Source organism: Mus pahari, chromosome 9 (assembly GCF_900095145.1).
Source record: "Mus pahari chromosome 9, PAHARI_EIJ_v1.1, whole genome shotgun sequence".
NCBI classification, from domain to species: Eukaryota; Metazoa; Chordata; class Mammalia; order Rodentia; family Muridae; genus Mus; species Mus pahari.
In genome coordinates this window covers 51,622,996-51,649,665 of record NC_034598.1, presented here as the reverse complement: position 1 = coordinate 51,649,665, position 26,670 = coordinate 51,622,996, and the positions used below count along the sequence as shown (strand labels likewise).

General features: G+C 39.8%; 1 protein-coding gene across 2 annotated transcripts in view; it reads right to left on the bottom strand.

Annotated features, from left to right (window-relative positions):
- Positions 1–26,670, bottom strand: part of Slc16a7 (solute carrier family 16 member 7) — a 144,190-nt gene that overhangs the window by 91,695 nt on the left and 25,825 nt on the right. Inside the window, exon 1 of one of the 2 annotated variants that reach the window (XM_029542279.1) lies at positions 8,414–8,483. The exons of the other annotated variant lie outside the window; for it this stretch is intronic. The gene's annotated coding sequence lies outside the window, so the exon portion shown is untranslated. Of the gene's footprint in view, positions 1–8,413; positions 8,484–26,670 lie in introns of those variants that run through there. 2 annotated transcript variants of the gene reach the window in all.

Below are 26,670 nucleotides of genomic sequence, written 5' to 3'. Positions count from 1 at the left end.
CACACACACACACACACACACACACACACACACACACACTCAAATAATAATAGTAACCAAAAATAAATTTTTCTCAGTAGAAGAAAAATGGGAGGATCGGTGTACCTGAACCCTAACCGGAGAAGCTGCTTCTTGCAGTGGGTGCTAACACAGAAAAAGCACAACTGGACAGATGTGGGCAGGGAACTGAGACTCTGGAATAATTGGCCCTAAATGAGGCAGCTACAGTGAGACTCTCCCCTCCAGGCTTGGGGATCTGCCCAGAAGATGGAACGGGAAGGTTGTGAGAGCCAAAGGCAGAGGATGACTTCAGGGAAGCAGCGTTGCCCAGATAAAGCAGGTCTGATAGGACCTCAGGACTCCCACATGAGCATGTACAGGACTGGCACAAGATCAAGCCAGCTAAACATCACAGCACAGAAGTGGGAAGTAGACACAAAACCACCTCTAGGCAAGAAGCTGTTTGCAACCGTTACTTGCTGGGATTGGGAAAATCAGTCTTCTTCAATTGAGTGACACTGGGTACATACCCCAGGTTTGGGAGTAGTCATCCAACAAGATTTGGACACCATGGAAGCGGTATTTTCTTTTTTTGAAAAGAGAGAAATAATGTGAATTTAGGGAATAAGGAAGCGGGAGAAGATCTAGGAGACTGTGTGGAAAGAGAAAGGACAAGATCAAACTACACTGTATGAAATTCTCAAATGAAAATACGTTAAGAAGGAAAATCTCATACAAGAATGAAAAGTAATATAAGGTCGTAAAGGAAACATAGTGAGCAGAGTTTTGATCATACCTAAGCTTGGCAGCATACACATGTGCAACAACAACAACTTAACTAAGAAAACTTTTTAAAATGAGGGACCCTGTTTTAAATTCATACAGGAAGCTAGTTAGTGGCGATTGTACCAAATCTGAGGCTTGGTGAGGCTTCCCTGTTTATCTTCCCGTCTGCTGTTTCTCTGAGTAGATTAGATCCTTGATGGCCTCTTGGCTTCAGAGGACGTAGGCCTCCTTTGCCTTTGACAGGCTGTGACACCAGTCCCAGGGTCTTCACTGGGTCCATTTGCCTGGGGGTGGGGTGGGGTCACAACTGTCCCCTGCACAATCTAGCATAGCTACTTGCTTGCTGTCTGTCCACCAGTGTACTACGGGACTGGGGTTCATGGTTTTGGCTTGTTACAGGTACTGGAATTTATTTTCAGTGCAGACTTGCATTCTATTCCTTATCTTGAACAAACTACTCAATCAGAACCTCAGCTTGCCTTATGCCATAACTTCCTTATGCCAAGACATCTGATAAAATAACACTACAGTCCATTCCACAGTTAGTCGGCAAATTTTCAAGAAGAGAGAAAGAACAAAAACAAAATCAATACCCCCTCCCACCCCCACCCCCAAGTAAACCCCACTAAGCGAGGGTGATGAGGTTTGGTCCCACGCTCATTCTCAGGGGTCTTACCACAGAGGAGATGCATTCTGTTGGTGAACACTCTGTAGTACCTTTCCTAGGGCAGCTTCTTCCTCTGAGAAGGGAAAGCTGATCTTGGAAATAAACCCAAATTAAAGTCAAGCCACATTGTCCAGCCCGACGTCAGGATTAAGAACTGAGTACATGCATCAAAGAAGCCAGCGGAGTCTGCTTTTTCCCTTGTGCTTAATTAATTAGTTCAACCAACATTCAGTGGGTGGTGAGCACACAAAACCACTAAGGTAGGACCAGGAGGAATGCCACGGCAGACGAGGCAGGGGCTCTTTCTCTCAAGTGTACTCATGCCTTGATGGGCACACAGAGCTGCCCAGTCAGAATTACTGAAGCTATGATGGAGCCACATTCTGATTAGGGGAGGTCAGTGCCCTGTCGAGCCTCGTGGGAGTTAACTCAGTGCCACATGAGTTCACATAGGCTACACATGAGATAGAAACTCATAAAACCAAAAAACATAGGCATCCTCTTTATTAGAAAGCAGTTATATAATACTAGGTTCTGATTCTCTGGAGAGTATAGAAGAATCAGCTCTTCTCCATCATCCTCTTCATGACTAAGTCGAAACAAGAACCATACAAAAGGTGGAAGGGAATAAACATCTTGTTGTTGTTTTTGGTTTTGTTTTTTTTTTATGTTGAGAATACTGCCCATGGAACCTCCAGACAATTCAGGCTTTTGCCAAGACAATAGGTTGCTCTCCACAAACTAAAGACCAAGATCCCATTGCTACTGCTACATAGAAGCTTTAGCCATACTTTCTAGTGTCTTTGATATGGGAACATACTCTGTAGGCCAAAGAAAACAATGTAAACCCAAACCCAGAGACAAACCCTTTGATCTAAATCTGTCTTGCCTGTAAAATGTGTCAGGACAATTATGGTACAAACCTGCAGGATCAACTACCCAATGGCATCTGACTTGAGGTCCATAGCATGAGATGGAACCCATACCTGAAACAGCTTGGGTGACCAAGAACCTGAGACTAGATAGACTGAGGACCTAGGATAAAAACAACTACTACTGTTCTAAATATATATATATATCAGTGCCTTAAATAAAAAAATAAAAACAAAAAAAGACATTTCCAGTGTACTAGATAGTAAAAAAACAAAAACAAAATAAAACAAAACAAAACAACAACAACAACAACAACAACAACAACAACAAAACCCTGAGACCTACACCTGGACAACATAAATACAGTGAGGGACATTGGGGCATTGAGTGCTAAATGGGCTATCTTCATCAAAGCCAGTGATCTCTGTGGAAAAGGAGGTGGAATGACCTTAAGAGCCAGAGGGGACAAATGACTCCAAAGTAACAATGTCCTCCAGACACACCAGGACTGATGCACATATGAACTCATAAGGGTATTGCAGCAGATACAGAGAAGTATGTACAATCTCAATCAGTCTATACAGACTCCAAGCCCCGAGAAGCAGAAATGCACATGGGCTCCCACATCCAAGCAAGAAGCTAGGTACAACTGATGCTTGCTAGAGAAGGAAAAAGTTTGCCCAGTGAGGTCCCATTGGGTATATAAACCATACCTCGGGGAAGGCCCCATGTCCAAGAGTAGTGGGATAAAACAAAGCCAACTCAGTGGTATTTCTTTTAGCATTTTGACTCATTTTGCTTTGATTGGGCTTTGTTGACGTTGTTCTAGTAGGTTTTTGCTTGTTGATTTTGATTCTGTCTCTTTGACCCTGTCTTTCTCTGTCTCTGTATCTGTCTCTCTCTGTCTCTGTCTCTGTGTGTGTTTATTGTTTTTATTGTTTTGGAGAGAGAGAGAAAACAAAGAACATAGGCAGCTGGGAAGATTTCAGGAGAAATTGGAGGAGAAAGAAAATGACTAAAATATATTTTATGAAAAAGATTACAATAAACAAAATACCTTTAACAAGGAGACAGTACCCAAAACATGTATTTAGCCAACTGAGCCTGAAGGTAAAGGTGGTATTTAATTTCTACCCCTGATGTCGACCCACAGGACACAGCTTGTAAGTCTCAGGACTGAGGACACAGTGATGGTGTGTGGTGGAAGAGTGATGGTGTGTGGTGGAAGAGTGATGGTGTATGGTTGGTGGAAGAGTGATGGTGTGTGGTTGGTGGAAGAGTGATGGTGTGTGGTTGGTGGAAGAGTGATGGTATGTGGTTGGTGGAAGAGTGCTTTGTGTCTACTAGAGATAAGCTGGCTGTGCTCACCTTCCTCCCTTGAAAGGAATTCCAGAAAGAGAGATAGAGAAGCTGTATTCAGGAATAGTAGACCTGACCCTTCCTGCTAACTCACTGCAGCCTGTTTTTTGTTTGTTTTTTGTTTGTGTTTAAAGTCATATTTAAGTTAAAGCTGGGGCAAGAAAGGGCAATGACTTGTATAGAATGTTGAAGTTCATCTTTGAGGCCACCGAAGACCTGTGTACATCATCAGTCCTTTGGGGAAAGCCCCTTGGCACTCTGTCACTCCTAGGTTCAGGTGAATGAGATGCGAATTAGAAAATGTGAGAAAGGTAGAATTGTAAAGTGGGGACAGACAAACAGTCTTACCTGAATGCCACCACAAAAGGAGCAGCTCTGTTTGGAGAATGACAGAGAAATCTCATTTAGCCATGAGCACAGTGTCATTGTCTGTTTCTTAATCACATAACCGACAGGCTTGTGAGAATAATGTTTAAGTATCCAATTTAAATCAGCGGTTCCTCTCGTGTTTCAGATGTCTGTGTAAAGAATGTGTTTTGTTTGGATTTGTTTGTTTTCCCTACAGAACCTGGGGGATGTTAAAAGACAGGCACAGACACGCTGCTCTGTAAGACTAATGCACAATTAAAGACTGGCACACACAGTGTGGAGCCACTGGCCTCTATGTGGGTAGCTGGATGCAGTAAACAGATCTTACCTCATTGCCTAACTCTGCCACTTCAAGGTTCATAGAGGTTTAGCCCCATATCTGGAAAGCCTTGGAGAGACATTTCTCCATTAAGATTAAAATGTATACAACTCATGTTAGCTGGGTAAATTAAAGTATGTACCTTGCGATGTAAATTCTGTGAGCGAGTTCTAACAGGCTAATCAAATGTTTGCTTTCTACCCAAAGAGCCACCACCATTCCCCAATGAAGAACATCTCTACCCATCCATCTAACAATACCTTCTTACAGAACATCATGGGATACAACATTTCAAGTAGGTTTCCCTCACTTTCAAAACATTTCTTTACTAGGCCTCCTCTTAAAGAATGGTGCAGGCTTTTCCTGGTGCCAAGGTCTCTGCGTGCTTGAACAGTGATATCAACACAAACGTAAAGACTCTGAAGATAATGAGGCTAAAACAGTAAGGTACGTGATTCCTATGAAATGAAACATCGCCAAGTCTGCCAATTGTGCTTCATTAATAATTAGTTAATTATACTTGTGATAATACTAACAAGGAAGAGAATGACTTGAAAGTATGGCATTTTAAAAATTCTGTGACATCACACTGTGCTGATAAGAGAGAGTATTTACTTTCATTAAAATGTATTTACCCCAAAGCTGCCAGTCCTAAATTCTGGACACCACTATATCCAACCTTTTTAGACAACAGGACACGCTTATGAGATATATACAACAATCACAATAATAGTTAAGTTTACTTGGCTTCTAAGATTTGTCAAATTCGTTCCAAACTTTGCACTTTAAAATAGACTAAAATCATTTTTGTAATTGTCAAAATGAAGAAACTTTGTAAGGTTCTCACTGTACAGATGAAAATACTGTGTTTGAACAGATTTGAATCAGGGAGCATCAGTGCTAAGAGCTGAAACCACGCAACAGAAGCCACAGCCTGAACTCCAGCTCTTAACAGTGGCAGTGACAGAAGACAGGGAACTGTATCCAGTAGGAGCTACATAACACAGTATAAACTTCCCCAACAATCATAATTTGCCCACAGGACAAAGCAAAAGATTAAAGGCCAGATTCATCTACATCAAAATGTTCCAATTTAACAAATGCCATGAGTTGGGGAACTCAGACAGATGGAAATACCATTGCACATCAAGGGAACTCACAAGATAGCTCCATTGGTGTACTGTTCTGAGTTCATGGTGCCTGGATACCCTTGTGTAAGTCTCCACAGGAAAGCACCACATGCCACGGTTGACTCCTAGGGGTACCGCAGACGAGAGGGTAACCATGGAAATATTACAGTATGTGTTAACAGTAAAGTATCTAACTCCACGTCTGAGTGAGTTCTACCATGCAGCTTTCTCTTGACTTAGATGTAATCACTATTGGCTTTCTCTAAAACTCTGCAGTGAATGTTGTCTTCATTAGGCATGGAAGGATCATTTAACTCAACGAGCACACATGATTAGTAGTGACCCTGTATTCTAACTGTAATGCATACACTTATGTTTTATGTCCAACTCAAATTTACAAAAATAATGGTTTTTGCAAAAATGTCATGAATTCATTTCTATCTAGTGTTTTTTAAATTTTTAAATAATAATGTTTAAAATGATGATACAAAAAGTAATCTTTCCCTGTGTGATAATGTATATAAGAACATGCATGTATGTTTGAAAAAACTTGAAATTACTCTAAAAATATATTTAACTCCACAGATATTAATCTAAGAACTAAAAACAACACTCCAGTAAGACAAGGAAAGTATGAAATGTTCCAGAAAAAAACACAGAAATATAACTAAAATCTGATCATTTATATTCCTTGATTCTACAGATTTTGTAAAAAATTTGACTTCTATTTCTAATTCCCTTAACTAAGAAAGGGTAAAAGATACAATAGTACCTACCACCAAATTATGATTATTAGTTAATTAAATTAACATTTTGAAAATAGTATGCTAATTAGCAATGAAATAATAATAAAATGATTTTTTTTTTTTTTTTTTGAGACAGGGTTTCTCTGTGTAGCCCTGGCTGTCCTGGAACTCACTCTGTAGAACAGGCTGGCCTCGAACTCAGAAATTCACCTGCCTCTGCCTCTGCCTCCCAAGTGCTGGGATTAAAGGCATATGCCACCACGCCCGGCAATAAAATGATTTTTAACAACTAGTAATAGTGTTGCTTAAGCAGAAAAAAATACTATTTTATATAAATAAATAAATACAAGATGCCTAGTGATTATATATTTGAAAAATAAGACGTCTGTATGTAAAACGTGATGTTTTACTGGTTACTAAACCAATACAATCAACTTTAAAGGTGTGGTTGAAAAGAATCAGATATCTAGAACAGGACAGCATGGTGTAAAGTTTCTGAAATCATCTCCTGTGAGCAAAGACAGAAGAGCAGACAGAAGTAGCATGAACTCCTAAAGTTCTCCTGGTCTGGCCAGAGGCTCTGTCTGACCTTATGGACTAACACAGGGCATTCAGGCAGGCAATCTGTTGGTGATGCAAGTTCCACGATTATAACAACTAGATTATTCATGCACAACTATCTTAATTTAGTAAAAAAAAGTCATGCAAAATGCTCTTTGTGACAATAATTAAACTCAGTTGAATTTAAAAATGAATATTACAATGTAGTTTACCTAGTTACTCATATTATCATGTTAGGTTGAATAAAATCTGCATATTTGACTAAAACACATTTAAGGCTATAATCTTATTATACTTAACTTTCTGTTTTCAGTGACAGCTATGAACTTTAAACTAATTTCATTTATAGATATGATGGTTTGACGTTTGAGTTCACTTAATTTATAGATATGATGGATTATTTGCATTGTCTGTTACAATCTACCAATATGTCTACATATTTATGCTTCTTGCTCCATGAGCTTAAAAGGTATTTTCTCCCACATTTCCATCCTCATGTGAGATAAAATACAATTAATATTTTGGGAAAATAATAGTATCGAGAGTGAGATAAGGAAGTTTTCTTTTTCTTTCTCCTATAACCTCAACTCTCAACATATTTTAAAAATTAAAAATAAGGAATTCCTGATTTTTATCCATAACTTCAGATTCTATGTCATTTTATTTACACTATTTTGTCATATGAAGGCAAGCCAATAAAATTTTTTTCATTTGTATTAACATGTGTCCGTGATTTTAATTTTTTAAAGAAACAGAAATAGACCTGAATTTCATGTGTTTATGAGCTGATGCGACTTGTTTAACATTTATAATATTATGTCTAACAAATACATCTTTTAAAAGGTAGTTTAAAAAAATAAACCCTTTTTTGTTTGGCATAGTCTTACAAGTAACGTCACCCTAAAGAATGTTAGTGTGTCCAACCTTCTGAAATGCCATGTCGAGAATTCAGAGAGTTTAATAAGACTTTCATGTGTTTAAAATCAATTTGTTTTTAGAATTCCATTAATATAAAAACAGTACCTAAAGTATAGGCTCTTCTTTTTAAAAGCCCATAAAATAAGAGAATTCACTTGATCTACGGTTACTCAAAAATCAACACAAATAAAAAGGGAAAGAAAAACATCAAGAGAAAAAAGTCAAGCATGAATGTCAGTGTCTGTGGAAAGCTATGTTCACGTGTAATCTATCACACAAGTACTTGTGACTGGCATAGAACTTATGTAGCCTGAGCTTGCCTCCAACTAGTGGCAATCCTCCTGCCTTAGCCTCCCAAGCACTGGGATTACAGACATGTACCAGCAGGCTCAATAATGTTTTTTTTATTCCGTAATTTTGTAGAGCATGATCAGGTGGTCTGAACAGCCATATATTTTAGAAAGCTGATATTTCCATCCTGCTATTTTAATAATCTTTGGCATTTTGCTGTGTACCTATATCTAGCCTTTCTCCTGGCTTGATTTAGGAATTTCAGATATAGACAAAATGTATTAGCTAGGACACTGGATCTTTTCTAACTAATAAAGAAAACATGTTTTAACAGATTCCCGCATGACATGTACTTGGTACAGAGCAGTGCAATTGGGCATGCACCATTACATACCTAGTTACATTGAAAGTGTGGTGCAATACGGTGAGTACAGCATTCACGTTTACACATGGTGTGCTATTATCTGGAAAATGATAAAGAAAAAACAAATAGAAGGAGATTTAGCTTTTACGTGCAACTGCATTGATGTACTTAACAAACAAAATCAGCTCAAAATAAAGAACTGTATCAAAAACCTGAGTGAATGTAGATTCACTTGAGATTGACATTCAGAATTTCAGCAGAAATGAAAGATAATCTATTCTCTTAGGAGACAGTTTCTCCCCCCAGTTCAGGAGCGTGTTTTCTAATCATGGTCATGCTTATGAATTCTCAGTGGTCATTAGGACTTCTCAAAAGTTTCCTTGAAGAGAATATTAATATCTGGATAGTTAGTGTTAATAGAGACAAAACAACAGCAAAGCTAGCTACCACCTTCCTCTAAACCTCCTTTTTCTTTCCACGTGAGCCCCCAAAACATGTTTGTTTTGGAAGCAACTGGTGAACTGTTCAGAAGGAGAATTTAAAGCGAGTGACTACTGGCAAGGGCAAAACATAAGTCACATCAGCTGATTTGCAGCTGACTAACCAGAGGGGGGAGAATGCAAGGGTGCTCGTGGTTCAAGGTCGAAGAATAACATTCCTTGTGCAGCGAAATGGCTGGTGTGAGACAGCAGATCCTATCTTAACAGAAACAAACCCACTGTGGTAAGGTTATCCAGTCAGTGACCTTTGAAAGTCAGGAGGCAGAACAGAAAAGCCTTCGCCTGCAACTACAGAGCCATTTCTGTGGCTGCAAATGAACCCAGGTCCAGGGTCAAGGCCAAGGAATTCTATTGTATTCTTTGGTAAGTATCTTAGCACAATACTTGCAAAAACCTATAAGACAACTAAAATATCAATATATGAGGAGGTAAAGAAGACCACCCAATACCTTAGAATAAAAATAAAAAGAGAAAACATTATTCCAAATTGTTTCTTTTTAAATTAATCTCAAAGCTTTAGCCAAAAAAAAAAAAATGTTGAATGAATGATTCTTATTCACATATCTTTAAACTAGGGATGTAAATGCCCCACCTTCCCATTTATGTCTGAGATGAAAAAAGTCTGCAGGTACTGAAAGCAAATAGAATCTGTTTGCTGCTTTACTAAAAAATAAAAATAAAAATAATAACCATTAGGAATCACAATGCCAAAATACATTGCAAACACCCTCCTTGTCAGCTTGTCTAGTCAAAATTTCACCATGCAGAGACATGATATTACTAAGCGAGGGGTGTAGACAGCACTGATCCGTGGGGAAAAGCCATCCAGAGATGAAGGGAGAAACACTCCCTATCCACCTTCTGTTCTCTGAACCCAACCGCACACCCTAACCATACATTGTTTTTACACGAGGAGTGTGATGTGAGGCTCTGAAGGACAGACCTCAAAGAGGTCCATCTAGGGAGTGTGGGCCTGAGCCGGAACCAAAGCGGCTCCATTCTGAAGTCCCCTGCTGGATTCAGGAGCAGAGTCCGGCCTCCAGGGCTGCTCCCAGCTCCCAGCTGAGTACAGAAGTGAGGGGAAGACACACTTGCTTCTGAATCTCATCACGGGTCTTCACTGAGGGGCTTGCCTGGTTGTTCTAGCATTTCTATTCAACTGTTGTTCTTGGGAAAAGAAAATTTTGAAGAAGAAAACAAAATTCATGGCTGCGTTTCAAAACCAAGGTGACTGCAAAAATAAGAGAAATTGAACTCATAGTAGGGAACTCAGTTCTAAGAAATTTTCGACTTTTCAATGTAATTCTGGGATCTGGAATTGAAGCAATTGGGTTAGAACTACAGAGAGATGGATTTTTGTTCAATATAACCTGAAGGAACTACTGAGAAGTGAAATTGGCCTCTCCGATTCTTCCAAGCATTCTGCAAGGCTAACGCGCCCATTTCAGAGACAGGGGAGCAAAGGTAGGTGCAACGTGAGTCCTTGGTGTCCTTGAGCTTTAAGGACCAGAGTTTCTGATCCACTCCTGAGATGTCTCATCCTGACAACACAGCCAAACAGTTAAAGGATACTATTCCTAAACAAACAGCAAATGTATTCAAAACGAATGCATGAATGGACTTCACCATGGGAAAAGTTATTGAGTTCTATGCCGGAATTCTGTCAGAACTACCATGAATTCTCTTTAAAAGCAAACCTTCCTTTTCATGGATAGCTGAACAAGTGATTCTATACAGGGAACTCAAGTGTCTTAATTCGTTTTACAGTTACCAAAGTGCTGAGTGGGCATTGTTTTGATACAGAACAAGAGCAATTAATCCACTGAGAGCAAAGAAACTTACAAACAAGTAAAAAAAGAATGGGATATGTAGATTCTAAATGTTAAATTAACATGGCATAACTCTTTCAGAAATAAAGCATTTAAAAATGTTTTAGTATTATATACAAAAAATAAAAATATCATCAGCATGCACCTAGGGCCATGTTAGAATCTATTCACCAAATATTAAACCCACAAAGCTAGATCATAAGTCCAGTTAATTTCATCCAAGTGATCTACTGAACTGCTTAGTGAGTAACAAAAGCCCAGTACCCCAGGAACTGTCATTACAATGTCCCACAAAGGAAATTGTGTGTTAAACCAGGGGACAGCAGTATTTGCAACAGAAATAGGAAAATGCACTCAGGTACACATGTAACGCCAGGATGGCCTCAGGTCCCAGGGTGCATTTCTGGATATTGTTCTCACGACCCAAATAAACTCCTTCCTCCAATGATACCATTTCTTGGCCCATTATTCATCCATCTGTACATTTCCTGTTTGGGTCACTCTCTCTACTTTGTCACACAACTTTAGGTGCCTTTCTCAGCCTTTTATACCCTGTAGACTTCCACTTATAAACAAACAAATAAACAAACAGACCATCCCTTTTCAGTCAGAAATCTATAACGTTGCCAAACTCTTTTCCCTTCCAAAGACTGCATTAGATTTCTTTTCTCCATCCATTCAGGTCTGGTGTAGCACCCGCAAAGGCTCTGTGGAATTCTTCTGTGGCCATTGTATTTTTATCTCTTCTCCTTCCTGAGAAGAGATCCATCTACACAGAGATTCATTTTAAAGCCACTTCACCCTAAACACTAAGGCTCATCTATCTTCTTTTAGATCATGTCTTCAAAATCCATTTTTCAGCATCCCAAAATACTCTCATAATTAATGATGGCAATCAATACTCACAGACTGCAATCAGTAACTTTATCAAAAAAAAAAATCATGACCTCTGCCTGTCACTATTCTCTTCTTTCTAAAATAATTGACTTCAGCTTGAACTTCATGGCCACTTTGACTACCTCTGTTACTGAAGTCTTCAACATTGATACTGTATGTCTCCCCTATAGATTCCTGCCTTTGATACAGTCTTTAATGTCTCTTCTATCAATCTCATCCTAGAATCTCCTTGATATTGGCTAGATCCTTGACACTTCTTCCAAATTAACAGTCAACTCCCAGTCTCTTGCCTTCTCTCCTCACATTCAGGAATTTACCAGAAAGCTCATCATAATTGCAATTTTGGTACCAACCCACTGAACACAAGGTACTTTTGCTCTGTCTAAATAGGAATGGTGGGTAGATAAGAACTGCCAGCAACCCCAGGCTTACAATGCCCAAGGTCTAAGCACAGGACTGGTAGATTCACAGGCTCAAAGTTCTAATCTGTGAGTTAGGAACCCCTTTGCTCTGGATTTTAAAAGCCATAGACTAATGGTTCATGACACTTATGTTGGGAGCTCCCAGACAGGGCTTGAACTATGGGCAGTCCTAGCATGTGGCAGGCATTGTAACTTCAGGTTTCTAGCAGAAGTGGGGAGCTGCAGCAGGTTCCTGCAACCAAGAGCAGGCCCTGGCTGCTTGTTTCACAACTTTATAGACCTTGCATGTTGACATTCTCTCGGACCACTCAACTCTATGGTGTAAATGTTTAGCTTTCAGTGGGCACTGTTCCAGCCCTTGGACTTAAGATTTCTGAGAGCCTTGTTCTTTAAAGTCCTAACAGCTTCCTGGAGCTCTTTCCATCACCAGAATCTGTAGTTTCTCATAGCTGGGCATAATCCTCTGGCTTTCTATCGTCTCTGTTGGATGCCATTTTTGCCCTGGTCACTCTCTCAAGGTCTTCTGATGCTTTCCCTTCACTAGTACCGCCAAAGCTGATTCTACCTCCACCATGGCTTCTGTTCTAAAGCCACCTCCATCATTTTATCTTTGTCACTGACTCACCCCACTCTATTAACCATAAAATGCAAACCAGGAAATAAAGGATCATCACCAAGACAGCATAGCTTTGCTTCTACTAAATGCCCTACTGTCACCCCACACCTCTTTTCATGTTATCTCACAGCTTTGAGTCTTCTCCATCTTAGTGTGCTGGGTCTTATTAAAGAGTTGTCCAGTTTTTTAGGTAAATAGGCTCCTATCTATTCCGTAAAACCAATTTTGAAGTTTCTGTCCTATGAGTGTGGCACTGCAGAATGGCTTTTAAAAGGAGGACTGGGAGACGTACTCAGAGGATAAGAACTTCGCAGGGAAGGCAGTGCAGGGGAAGCCGCACACTGAAGGTGTACCTACTCCAGCTAGGACTGTGATCAGACACAGCATCCTGAACTGGCTCTAAATGTTATGAGGTTTTTATATCATTTTTATCTTTTGTAGCTCAACTATAAAGTTCTCAATTGTGAACTCAAATGGTGCTGTTGACTCCCAGGGTTAAAGGTTGAGTGTGCCTGACAGAGTCCATAGATGACGATGGCTTTAATTCTTGCTTTCCTTTCCTTTCACAAATATTTACACTTTATGAAAGCATATTAGCTGTTCCATGATGGCCCAGAAACTCAGTCTCAGGCTTTTGAAGTTTACCGCTGACTACAAGTATATCTACCTGTTGGGAAATTGCTGCGTTGCTTATGAAGATATTTTAGGCAAGAAAGGAGCCAAGAAGTCAAACTCCACCTCACGTGCATCTAGGTGAGAATAAGCATCACACACACAGGTCACTGGATCTTCTACAGTCCAAAGGTTTCTTAGAAATTAGGTGTTTATATTATAAAACAAGCCTGAAAAAGCCAGTTCCTAGGTTTTAACAACTGATGAAAATTCACACTTTGTTGTGTTTTCTTGGATGTGTGTGTGTGTATGTGTATGTGTGTAGTTTTTTGTTTGTCTTAAAAGAAATATTTTCCTATCTTAGTAAATTTTTTATTTTATGTCAAATATCAATATACGAAGGTCAGCATTCCTACTTAGGTAATGCTCTACCCATATTTCCAGCATAATATCCCTTCATGAGTTGAATCGGGAGGCAAGTTGCTCTCTAAAAGGTGGTAGAGGCGTCATCACAGAGGATAGTCATGCTTCTTTGAGAGCTGTAGGTCATCTTGATAAGTGAACTGTCTCCATCTCACGCTGGAAGGAGCTGTGACATTTATTCAGTTTTCAAAGACTGTTTAGATGTTCCACTTTTCTCCAATTCTTAAATTTCAAAACAAACTCATCTGCACAGTGAAAAGGCTGCTGAGAGGCTGATGTGTTCAAATTTCTGGGCTTGATTACACTTGTGTGGTACCACTTCTCTAAAGCTATTTTAAGCATCCTCTTAGGTTACAGTAAGTTACATTGTAAATCTAATTACTCTTAGCCCCAGTGAAGAAAGCACCTGAGAATGTTTCTCTGTAATCTACATGAGGAAAGATGCTACTGTTTCCTTTAAAGCACTCACTAACATTGTTATTACATGATTATCTATATCTCTAATTCCATATTTCTCAATACACACACATGCACAAATACATGCACACATACATATACACACACAAACATATTTATGCACACATACATACACAAACATACACACACACACACACACACACAGAGGCACATGGATATGTTATAGCCATAATATCTCTCACAGTGTCCAGAATTTCAATGATGAAATAATGGAACAAAGGACAAAAACAGAAATAAGTTGACACAATTTAAGTAATTTTAACCTCATGCAGAAAACTAGCATGCACTCATAGAGACTCATAGTACAGTGAAGCAGAGGTTTCCCATTCAATTAGAATAGATTTAATGCCAGGTTTGATATTTAAACTTCTTTTACGAAAAAATAAATAAATAGATTGAACTTTCTAGCCCTCTGTTTCCTCATCTGTACGATGTGAATATTTACATTGCCATAAGTAAAGATACTGTACACAAGAGCATGCAGCATGGCCTATGGCAGGGAGCAGGATCTATAGAGGAAAGATAACATCACTCATTAATATTTATGTCACATTCAAGTGAATTATATTAATCTATATTACCCATTGAAAACTTGACAATGCAAACCTATTTTGAACATATATGGGCACTGATGACTCATCAATAATTCACTGTAGATAAATAAATCTCTCAACTTCTTCGTGCCTATTTTTCCAATTATTACCAGCTCTTACCACAAATTCTTTTCAATTAAAATCTGGCATGCTTTACTGTGTCCATTGTGCCCACGTCATTCAAGGCATGCTGGGTGCTGTCTCATTTGATCCATGTAACAACAGTCCTAATTCACTGATGTGCCAGTTCTTTGAAGCATACCCCATGTTTTTCCTCAGTTCCCTTACAGATACTCCCAGACTCAGCACCTTTGCACTTGTTCAAGGAGTCACTCTTGAGCTGTGCTTTCTCTCCAGGACTAACCCTGCCTTGAGGTTTTTGCCCTCTGAATAAAGAATCAGACCTGGTTTTAATCCGTAATATTTTTCAAATCATCAGCTAATAGATGTTTGCTGTGGCTCAACTATATACCAGGTACTATTTCAGGGGGACAGAGTCACAAACATGAATGCAGTAAGGCTCTGACATATAAAAAGCTCACAATTTTGGAGGCTCAGACACAGAAGCAAATAATTACAGAAAGTATAGTAACTGAAACGGAAGCATGCGAGAACTTACACAAAGACTGTGAAAGACTATCTCGTCAGGCTGGAATGGATAAAGAACAGGGAAAGATACAAGGAAAGGAAGGGACCAAACCATTCTTAAAGACGGTCATTCAAATCAAAACTACTTTTATAGTCCACCTTATACCATTTATGGTGGGAGTAAAACTTGTACAATCACTATGGAAATCAGTATGACATTTCTTCAAAAAGATGGACATCCATCTACCTCAAGATTGAGCTATACTACTCTTGGGCATACATACCCAAGGATGCTTTACCCTACTGCAAAGACACTTGCTCAACCATGTGTATTGCTACTCTGTTCATAAAAGCCAGAAATTGGAAACAACCTAAATGTTAATTAGCAGAAGCATGAATGAATAGAATGTAATGCATTTATACAGTGGAGTATTGCTTGGATGTTAAAAAGAAATGATATTATAAAATTTGCAGGAGAATGGACGAAACTAGAAAAAAAAATCATCCTGAGTGAAGTAAACAAGGTACAGAAAGATAAAAATGGCATGTGTTCATTTTTATGCATATACTAGCCATTAAATCAATGATAGCCAAGTTATAATCTGTAGACTCAGAGGCTAGGCATGGGTGGGCTGAGGTTAGATGGGGACAGGGATGCGAGGATCAAGTGGAGAGGATAGGGGAGATAGGGTTTCGAGAGGGAATAAGGAGAAAGTTAAGTGGAGCTGAGAGGTATCTGAGTGGTACTAGGAAACCTAGTGCGGTGGAAACTTCCTAAAATATATGAAGGCAATCTCAGTGAAGTCTCCAAAGAATGACGGAGACAGATTTTCAACTAGCCATCTCCTGTCACCAAATGAACTTTCCAGTACCAGAACAGTCACATCCAATTGATTTGTTGGACAAAGGGGTCCCATGGAAATCCCCAAATCATCAGGCTGTTGTCAAGACAATAGGTTGCTCTCAGCAAAAGGATGTTAGGGCCCCACAGCTGAAGACAATACCCATACAATTCATTAAACACAAGAGTCAGAGTTGGTGCCTATATAGAGCCTTCACCTACATGTTCTAGGGTTTTGACATGGGAACACACTCTGTGTGCTACCAAAAGAGAAGTGTAAACATTGACCCAGATACAAGCCCTTTGATCAACTCTCTGTCCTGCCTATAAGATATGCAGTGCAACAGTGGCACAGAGTCTATGGTAGCAACCACCCAAGGTCCTCCTGTGCCTTAAGGTCTACTCCTGGGGATGGAAATCACACCTGACACTCTTTGGGTGCCCAAGAACCAGAGACTAGATAGCTCAGAGACCTAGTTAAAACCAAATACTACTGATCTAAAAAGTAAAAGTAACCATAAAATGACCCCTAATGATAGTCTGCTATAGTTACAGATCAGTGCCTTATTCAGCCATCATCAAAGACGCTTCTTCCTGCAGCACAGGCAGACAATATACAAAGAGAGTGAGACCTAGGAACACACGGCTCTAAAGGAGATGTCTCTATCAAATTCTTTCTCTCAGGGTTCGGGACCTTGAAGAAGAGGAAGAAGAAAGATGGAGAGGCAGAGGGGAGGGAGGGCAGCAGTGGGGAAACCTTCCCTCTAAATCAACTGAGCAAAGCCCACTTGAACTCAGGGAGAGCGAAGCAGCAAGCACAGGTCCTGCACGGGTTCCCACCAGGTCCTCCGCACATGTAGGATAGCTTCCAGTTTAGTCCTTACGGAACACCTGGATGTCTGAACATGTGGGTCTCGTCCTCATCCCTTCCCTTAGCTCTCCTTCTGATGGCTTTCCTTGTACAATTAATTACATGATATATTTACATTATAAATATGTTTTATAGAGATATGCAGATACATAGTTTCTTTTAAGCAAATATATATATGTATATATATATAATTTTAAGCAATATTATTATACTATATAAACAACAGTAGGTTATATTATATAAATGACATTAGGTAATATCTGCAGTTTGGGGCTGTGCATCATTATTCCTGGGTCCACAGAAGCAGTCAGATCTCACAGTGGGGGAGTCAGGCTGTCATTACACATTCTCCCACCAAAGGAAAATTTCCATATCAATGATATCCAGAAAACGTCCACAAACACTGTCTATAGCAAGTCTTACCCACACTGCACACTGGAAGGCGCAACCAACCATGTTTCACTAAGGTCTGAGCTGCAGAAAAGCATCTGAGCCTCCACTAGTACTGAGTCAGTCTCCCCAAAAAACCTACACTAGTACTGAGTCAGTCTCCCCAAATCACACAAGGAGAACAACCTACACTAGTACTGAGTCAGTCTCCCCAAATCACACAAGGAGAACAACCTACACTAGTACTGAGTCAGTCTCCCCAAATCACTAAAGGAAAAAAAAACTACACTAATATGAGTCAGTCTCCCCAAATCAAAAAAGGAAAAAAACCTACACAACATGATTGTCTCGAATATAAAAGTAGGAGCATTGCAAAGGCAGTATTTTCTAATCAAAAAAGCACAACAGACTAATTTGTTTTTATGCTGGCAAAATGTAAAAATGCACCTCAAAATTACTGCATGATTATAGGTTTAGAATAACTGAAACCATTCACTTATGGATGCAGGTTTACTATGTCCCACAAGGTGGGAGCTGTGTATTGTTGGGCACACTATCTCTGTGGGAGAAAATGCTTCTCAGGAAAGTTTTCGAATGCCTAGGTAAAAGAGTGCTAATTATGAATAATAATTACCTAGAAAACTTGGCAGCTGCTAAACACACACCTGCTCTGCCAACACAGTAGTCAAATTAAATGGATTCCTGAATTTAAAATTTATTAGAAAGGAATATAGGAATAATAAGGAGAGATGCTTCCTTCAGCGGTGTGAGAGGCCTCTGGGGCAGAGATGGGAGATGGCTACCTCCACAGTTGCATTCCATGTGCTTCCCCACCAAGTTCACTCCAGTGCGTACACATGCTAATAGCTGCCATGCCTCAAATGTCTAGGGAAATTAAAGCTGAAAATGAGGTGGTTTCAAATAGTATGTATGAGCTACTAGCTTGTTGAGGAAATTTTGGCTTAAGACCAAAATATATTTATGTTATGTTTTTTGTATAATGTCTTGGAAAAGAACCTTAGAAAGAACTTTGGACTCTTTTTGCAGTTGCTTAGACAAACGGTAGCTATTTTTGCTTGTTAATACGTGGCATCTCTTGGTTTTGATAGGGGCTGCCAGCCACTTTCATTATATCTGTCAATCACATGGTAAAGGGGGAGGGGCGGTCATCCAAAGTAATCCTAAACAATCTCAAACCCTAGGCATGATAAATGGATTTAGCAAGTCAGCAGTGGCATGGGTCCTCTTGATATTTGGGAAGACAGAATCTAAGAGTATTTTTGGAAAAAAATTAAAAAAAAACACTCACTTTTTTTCAAAACACCAGTCATTTAGTTTCTTGTAGCAAGCAAAAATTATCACACTGTTTAGAAAAGTAAAATTTGAACTTCTTCTCTCAGTGTGCAAACAGTACAAGATAGATCGGGACGTTTGCAAATTTTTAAGTGAAAGCACATAAGTTGTAATCATGAAGTGTGTTCCTCCCCCAACTCAAACTGGGAAAAGAGAAAGAAATCAGAGATCCTTTCCAATCAGCTTCCTAAAGGGATGCCTCTCCTTTCCCCAAAGTTTCCTTCAACTGCTTAAAACAGGAACAACGTCAGGAGCAAAGAGAAAACATCACAGCAACTCCTGGGAAGTTTGTGAATGGCAGGCGGAGGATACGTCTCTCTGACCTCACGCCCACCTCTCAGGATGCACCTCTTCAGGTGGCCATTTTGATCTTTGTCCCTTTGCAACAGTAAAATGGCTGTCCAAGTCTGGGGAGCTTATCTAGGGAACTCTGGAATGTGAGAGGGAGTCCTGAGAATGCTCGAGTTTCAAAGAAGTTTGACAGAATTAGTAGAAAATCTGGAGAATCACAGTTGTGGTGTGTGAAGGTGCGGTCCTCTCGTGGACTGAGATCGTAAACTGTGAGCCAGAATTGAGTGAAATTGTGCAATGTCTATTTAATGTAGGATAAAAAATGCAGAACCCATTGAAGTAGGAAGTCTCCACACTTGGTGTCAGGGGCTTGGAAACAGGTGTTTTGTTTTGCTTTAGTCCCTTTGATTATATGCTCCCTGTCCCAAAGATAATGATTGTGCTCTGCATGTCATTTTAATATAAGAGCTTTAGACAGGGGAAGATGATGTCAGGACTAAGACAACACACTGAAAATTGTGAGCGGAAACTTGTTGGGACACACTAAAAATTAATGTCCTCAGGAAAAAAGAAAGACAGCATGATGAATGATCTTGGTTGTCAACTTGACTAGATCTGGAATCAACTAAGAGGTGAGCCTCTGGGTGCCCTTGAGGGGCTGTCTCGATTGAATGTGAGATCATCCACCCAGAATGGAACTGGCACTCCGAGGGGTGGCCAAGAGATGCAGAAGGAGATGAAAGGGTCTGTTTCTTTGCCTGCTTGCTGTTTTGTATCTTGCTGGAGAGTGCCTTCCTGCTGGTTTCAAGTTCATCTGCCTGTGCCTCCCTCCACTGATGCCAGAACCAACTTCAATCTTCCCCTGTATATTGAAGAACCAGAGCTGCTCCAAGAGTTCTGCCATCCTTCAGCACCAGACTGAGACTGCTAAAGCACCCAACCTTAGTGCACAGCCTCTGTAGAGTGACAGCAGCCACCATACAGTATTCTACTAGTCAATCTAACATGCTTCCTTTAATATAAAGTCATTCTGTGGAGTGCATGTTTCTAGAGAACCCTGGATAATTCAGAGAGTAATAAAGCCAAGAGAATTGTGGAAAATGAGCCCTCAACCCCTTAACCAGATGTTGAAATGACTGAGAATCTTTACGAAATAGGTCAACATTTTTAAAAGATTCATGCCGGTTAAAGCTAAGTAAAAAAAAAAAAAGAGGGGGGGAGTTGGTTACAAAATTTGCCACATGCATCCTCCTGAGTAGGAGAGAAACTGGCTAGAGGGGCAGTTGAATACATTAGTATTTGATACTAATATTAAATTAATTAGTGTAACTCACATCGGGTCCAGCAACCAAGGTATAGAACATCTCAGATGATAACAGAAAGGAACAGAAACCCCTGAAGACCATTGAAAATACAATGGTAGACATATAGTGTAATATTTACATAAGTAATAGGTGCTGTCTAGTATACACACTAATACTTTTTATGTGTTAATTATTGATCAACACAAGTAATATGGGTTCTATTGGTCTTTTATAGATCCTTAAAAATGTTCAGCACATAAGCATGAAGAGTTTACCTACGTGTGCCAGGTTGGAGACAGTTACATATAGATTTTTTAAGAGTCTGACCTGCATTTCTGGGCCAACCACTGATGAGCTGGTTGTGTGAATATAATAATCCAAAGTAACCATCAAGCTCAGTGTCTTCTTCCTCAAATATGAACACTTCACAGGTTACTTAAAAGCTCCAATGTAGTATCTGTAGGAAGCTGAGCACATACGTGCCACAGAGATGTATCTGAGTGGTCATTTTAATTTCGTACGGTAATTATGCACATAACTTCATCTCAAAGTTGTGATTACTCCATCTGATTAGATCTTTAGGTCAAGATTCTCTTCTTTGAAATTGCTCCAATATTTCTTGATATAAGGAGATAAAGACTCTTAGGAGAATAAAACTCATTTAGAATATCCCAAACAACTCTATTAAAATGCTATTTAAATGAATCAAGTGATATTAAGTATTTAAATGTGTGCATATACCAACATGTCTAAATGTGCACTTAAGATGAGCGTCACTGAAATATATTGATTCTAATTAAGTCTTATGTGAAGACCCAGGACAGGGACATCTTGCTGTTAAAGAGTTCCTGAGTACAGGGCACGGTTAGTCCTTCTTCTTAAAAGGGATATCAGAATAGCATCCTGGAAAATATCCTAGCATGAACATATGTCTTTAGTGAGAAATTCAAAAGATTAAATTCAGGAAATACTTTCTTCTGATAGATGAGGAAAGTCAGAAACATCCACTCTTCCTCCTATACACACACATTCATCTTTGTCCCACAGTGTCCATCTGAAGGACAAGTTCTATGAATTTATAACATACCTCCTACAGACCCTTCACACAATTTAATGTTATATGCTTGTTACTTGGATTTTTTCAAACACTAAAAGAAGTTTCCAACTGCTGAAGTTTTCATAATTTTTTTCTGGGTTATTCAGTAAAAAACGGCATGTGAGTAATTAATTATTAAAGGCCATTTTAACATCCTCTAGCTGCCGGCGTATCACTACTCCTGATTAGTGGATACTTTGGTATGTAATGGGTTCTACCTAAGCCCACTTGTATTCAAAGCTGAGGAATGTGTTTCAGGTAGATTTCCAATGAAAGGGAATTGAGGGAATAAGTCACAAAGGCAATGTTAATAAGGGGCAGAAATTCAAGCTTTGATCATACGTTTTGTACCTGTATATCACAGAGAACTTTCCAATTAGGGACAACAAGGAGAAAGCTGATACGTTCCAGCTCAGATTTATGGGGAGAGGTCAGCAGCCTGTAATGAGAATCTGGAGCACATACATCCGGCTGTAACACCTTTAGCGTGAGCATAGTTCTAATGGCAAGAGCTAACGACTCCACGATAGTAATCAATAATGGGCAGAGGCTATTCTAGCCTTAGGCCTCTGGGAAAGAACTCTGGTGGCACTCCACAGTTTTCTCTAATGCTAGCAGGAGTTCTGAAGGGGCTGTTTTGTTCTAAGGGTGTCAGATGCACAGAATGCAGAAATCACAGGAGGTGAGAAATACACATTCATTGGACCCCGTGGGTGCCCTCCCTCAGTCTAGTCTCTACCTAGGCACATTTCTGAAGGAGGAGGAAAAGAAAGGAAGGCAGCAATGGAGGGAGGGGGATACAAAAAATAAAGGTGAAAGGAAGAGAGTCCAGGGATCATTTACTCCACAACTCCTAAATACATCAAGCTGTCTTATCACCATGGCCGTTCTTAAAGGAGCTGAAGGGGCTTGCAACCCCATAGGAAGAACAACAATATCAACCAACCTGAGCTCCCAGGGTCTAAACCACCAACTAAGGGGTACACACAGAGGGATCCATGGCTGCAGCCGCATATGTAGCAGAGGATTACTTTACCTGGCATCAATGGAAGGAGAGGCCCTTGGTTATGTGAAGGCTCAATGCCCCAGTGTAGGGGAAGGCTAGAGTGGTAAGGCAGTACTGGGTGTGTGGGTGGGGGGAAGATTCTCATAGAAGCATAAGGAGGGAGGACAGGATGGGGGTTTCCGTGGGGCAACCGGGAAAGGGGATAACATAAGAAAACATCCCCCCCCCAACTTTGGTGCTGTGAACACCTGTGAGTCAGGTGTACTGTCATTAGCAGCCACCAGTCCTCAGTCTCAGTCTATCTCCCCTGGGCTCACAGCAGACTTCCCAACAGTTCTCTGTCCAAATCTTTTTCACTTGTCTTAGCCATTCAGAGTCCTGTAGTAAGTGCTTACTCTTTATAGGAAATATAAACTCGCTGCTGAGTGTCCTTCCTGGTAACTTCCAGATAAAAGAGAAACGCGCTGTTGTCCCAGGTAGATTATTCCTGGATCTTAACCAGGAACAAGCTTATCCACAGCAGCTGTTTAGAAATCTCAGAAACATGCATGCCCTTCACAACTGGGAAGACGTTAAGGGGTTCTAGTGGAGAGACACAGTGCTAGACGAGGCTCAGAACTTTAGGGTGCAGAGGGACATCCAGAAGGAACAGGATCAATGCATGTGTGTGGTATTTAAGTGAAGTGATCTAACTACCCTCCAGCCTAACTTAATCCTAGGCTTGCACTGAGTACAAGATGGAGATGGTGTTAAGCATAACCACCAGAGACATCATCTAGATGTTTGTAATGAATTCCAGAAACTTACTAGGAACTAGGCACAACATTGCATACCTGGGCCTTGTTGATCTCAGCTTAAGCTTTCTTCTCCTACCAAGTATCTCCCCATCTATCTCACTTTTGAGAATCTGTTCCGTGAGATATACCCTTGCCAGGTACTTCACTGAACCTTTTCCTTCAAATAAATGTAAAATAGAGAGCCTCTTTTCCTCCATAAGTCCTGACGTAGCATTAGAAGGCCTCGTATCTTTGCTGGAGCTACAATCATGAATCAAAGAAAATTAATACATTTACTAGTAAGATGGAGAATGGTTTACAGTACAGTAAGAGCCAAAGCCCAGCAACCCATCAGCTCAGTGAGAGTAACCTAATAGTGAAGAAAGATGCCTTACTAGGAAAGAAACGTATCAAAGTGTGTAAACGTGTCAAAGTGTGTAAATATGTCAAAGTGTATAAAAGTGTGTAAACGTGTCAAAGTGTGTAAAAGTGTGTAAACATGTCAAAGGGCAAAGTCAAGTCTGAATAACACAGGGGTGGGGGGGAGAGATCTCTGTGAAGGAAATATGGGAAAGAGATGGGGCTTTATGTACATAAAAGAGAATGGAAACTGAGTAGACTATAATTTACCCATAGAGAGGTGTCACATTTAACATTACTGCCTTGGCACACAACTGTGGCCACAGAGCATGCCACCACTTGAATGTTAAAAGTAAATTGTTGAGGCCCAAGTTTTTCTTTAGCAAAAGTGATCACAAACATGACACACACAATCAAGAAAGAAAGGGAAAGAAGGGAGAAGAGAGGAGAGAGAGAATGAATTTCATAACACCATTCAGCAAAGACGTAGAGATGAGTTTTGGATCAGCTGAGAAATCCAAATATTGCTCTGTCAAACTTTAAATACTTCTGGAAGACTTCATTTAATTTTTTCCTAATTAAGTGCAAAAGAAATGAATAGACTTTTTCCTTTTCATCCTTGAGGTGATGACACAATGCTACAGGAAATTATTTCTGGTTTAATTCACTGATTGTGCATGGACTCCCCTGGGTTGCAGGTCAATGTGTGAGGCATAACATGCTGTAAAAGAGAGGAGACCTGTGGGGAACTGCACGACTGGTCTCCCTTCTAGTGAGGGAAAAGTTTTATTTACAAGACCGCTCAACTGTGAAACTGTTGTAACAATGTGAATTAATTTAAACACTCTACATTTAAAGGTTGGGCACCTCCAGCAACTCCATCCATTTTCTAGCAAGTTGAAAAATGACATCAAGTAATATTTACAAATACTGAAGAATGTCAAAGAATAGTCTCTTGGTGGGTGTTAGCTCTTACATGCTATAAATTCAGATGAAAGTTTGAAAGGGGTGTGTTCCCATTGATGGGCAGTGGCTGCTCATTCCAGATGGGAAGTGGATTCTCTTCTACAGTGAGAACCCTAAGCCAAGGGCAGGACCCCTGTGTCCATTTCTGGGCCAACCCTGCATCTGTTGTTCAGCTGTAGGCTAGTCACCAAAGTCCTTGAACCTCAGTAGTAATCATCTGTAAGGCTGATAACCACAGTCTGGCCACGTGAGGTTAATGAGACAGATGTGGGAATGCAGTGTGTTCATGAAAAGGGGGAAGCCAACTGAGAGCACCAACTGCTTCATTATTCATTTTTAAGTCTCCAGAGTCCTGGGAGTGAGCACGACTGACTGTACTCATTGGTGGGGATTTAGTCTCAGTCCATGCCTTCACTTCCCAGTCACATCTTCTTCCCTCAAAAATCAAGACAGACATAAAGCGCTCAGACACTTAAAGGCTAAACAAGCATTCTCTGTAATAGTCATTTTCATACCACAAAAGCTTGTTTCTTTAAATGGTTATAATTGTTTTCTTTGCAGAAAGATACTGCGATTATCCTTGCTAACATGTGTGTGTTAGTATCACATTAGTGTGATATATATATACACTAGTAACATATATGTTAATATTATATATAATGTTATTATATATATGTTTTATATATATATATATAAAACATATGTTAATTATATATATGTATATGTCTGGGTTTGTAACATATATATATGTGTGTGTAATATGTGTGTGTAGATATATGTGTGTGTAGCTATATATATGTATATGTGTGTATAAATATGTGATATATATGTATGTGTGTGTATAAATATGTGAGATATATCTATATCTATCTATCTATCTATCTATCTATATATCTATATATATATATCCTGTGCTTTACTCACATACAAACCACTTTGTAGATAATTAATTATAAATAAATAAAAATAAATAGATATTTGATACAATTGAAAGAGGAAAACCTTTCATATGTGAAATGTTACATATATTTTGGCTGTCGATGTAAATTTTAAATGATTTGCCTCTTTGGCTAACAGCTCCATCATTCAGTTTTTCTCAAACATAACCACTCCCACAGCACGGTCTGACCCAGGCTAGGGCATCACTTGGTCTCTGCCTCACACCTGTCTTAGGGATGCTGTTTACTGCATCATTCCATTTGCTCCTAGGGAACACTGATGAAACCTATTTAGATGTACTTAGGTCACATGACTCTAACTCCAGCCCACAACTAGGGGAGCCTGCCACCTTCCTAGGGAAAATCAGCTGACACTACGGAATGAGTTCTATATAAAAAGGATTTCTCTCACATAGTCAATATCTCCATTTACAGATTTAAAAAAAAATGGGTTGGAAAGTAATGGGGGAAGGTCTCAAAGGATGCAGAGCTAGTAAAATCTGAAGCTCAGATTCAATCAGCTGTTCTAGCTGTAGATGTCTGATCATACTATATAAAGTTCTTAAATAGTATGTTATTGCCATCTATGAGTGCAGCTAAGCCCATTTCAGCATGTATGTCAAGAACTTGACATAATCTATGAGGAGACTGACTCAGTGTGCTGTGGTAGACACTGGATGTGTGAGATAACTTCACATTCCAACCGCGTGGTAACTTTATGATTAGTGTCCTTACGGATTTGATTTCATCTGAAACTTCCCCTGGTTCTTGCTTCAGAAGGTCTTAAAAAACAAGCACTGTCTGGATCGTTATCACGGGGGCATTGTTAAGAAGTGAGCTAAGTTGGGTTGCTCATTAAGAGTTTATGATTCTTTCTGCCAGGGCCTGGGGCATGATCAAGCATCGTAAACTGTGGATCTCCTGAACCACACTGGGCTCCACAGCCATTTCAGAATGAGTCTTGATTATAGATCCTCAGGTCATGTTTTTTTTTTCCATTACACTACTGCCAAGTTTACATTACAGGTAGACCGGTTTATCTGGATTTGCTAGCATCCACCCCCTCTTCCCACATGTCTCTCTCTCTCCTCTCTCTCCTCTCTCTCTCTCCTCTCTCTCTCTCTCTCTCTCTCTCTCT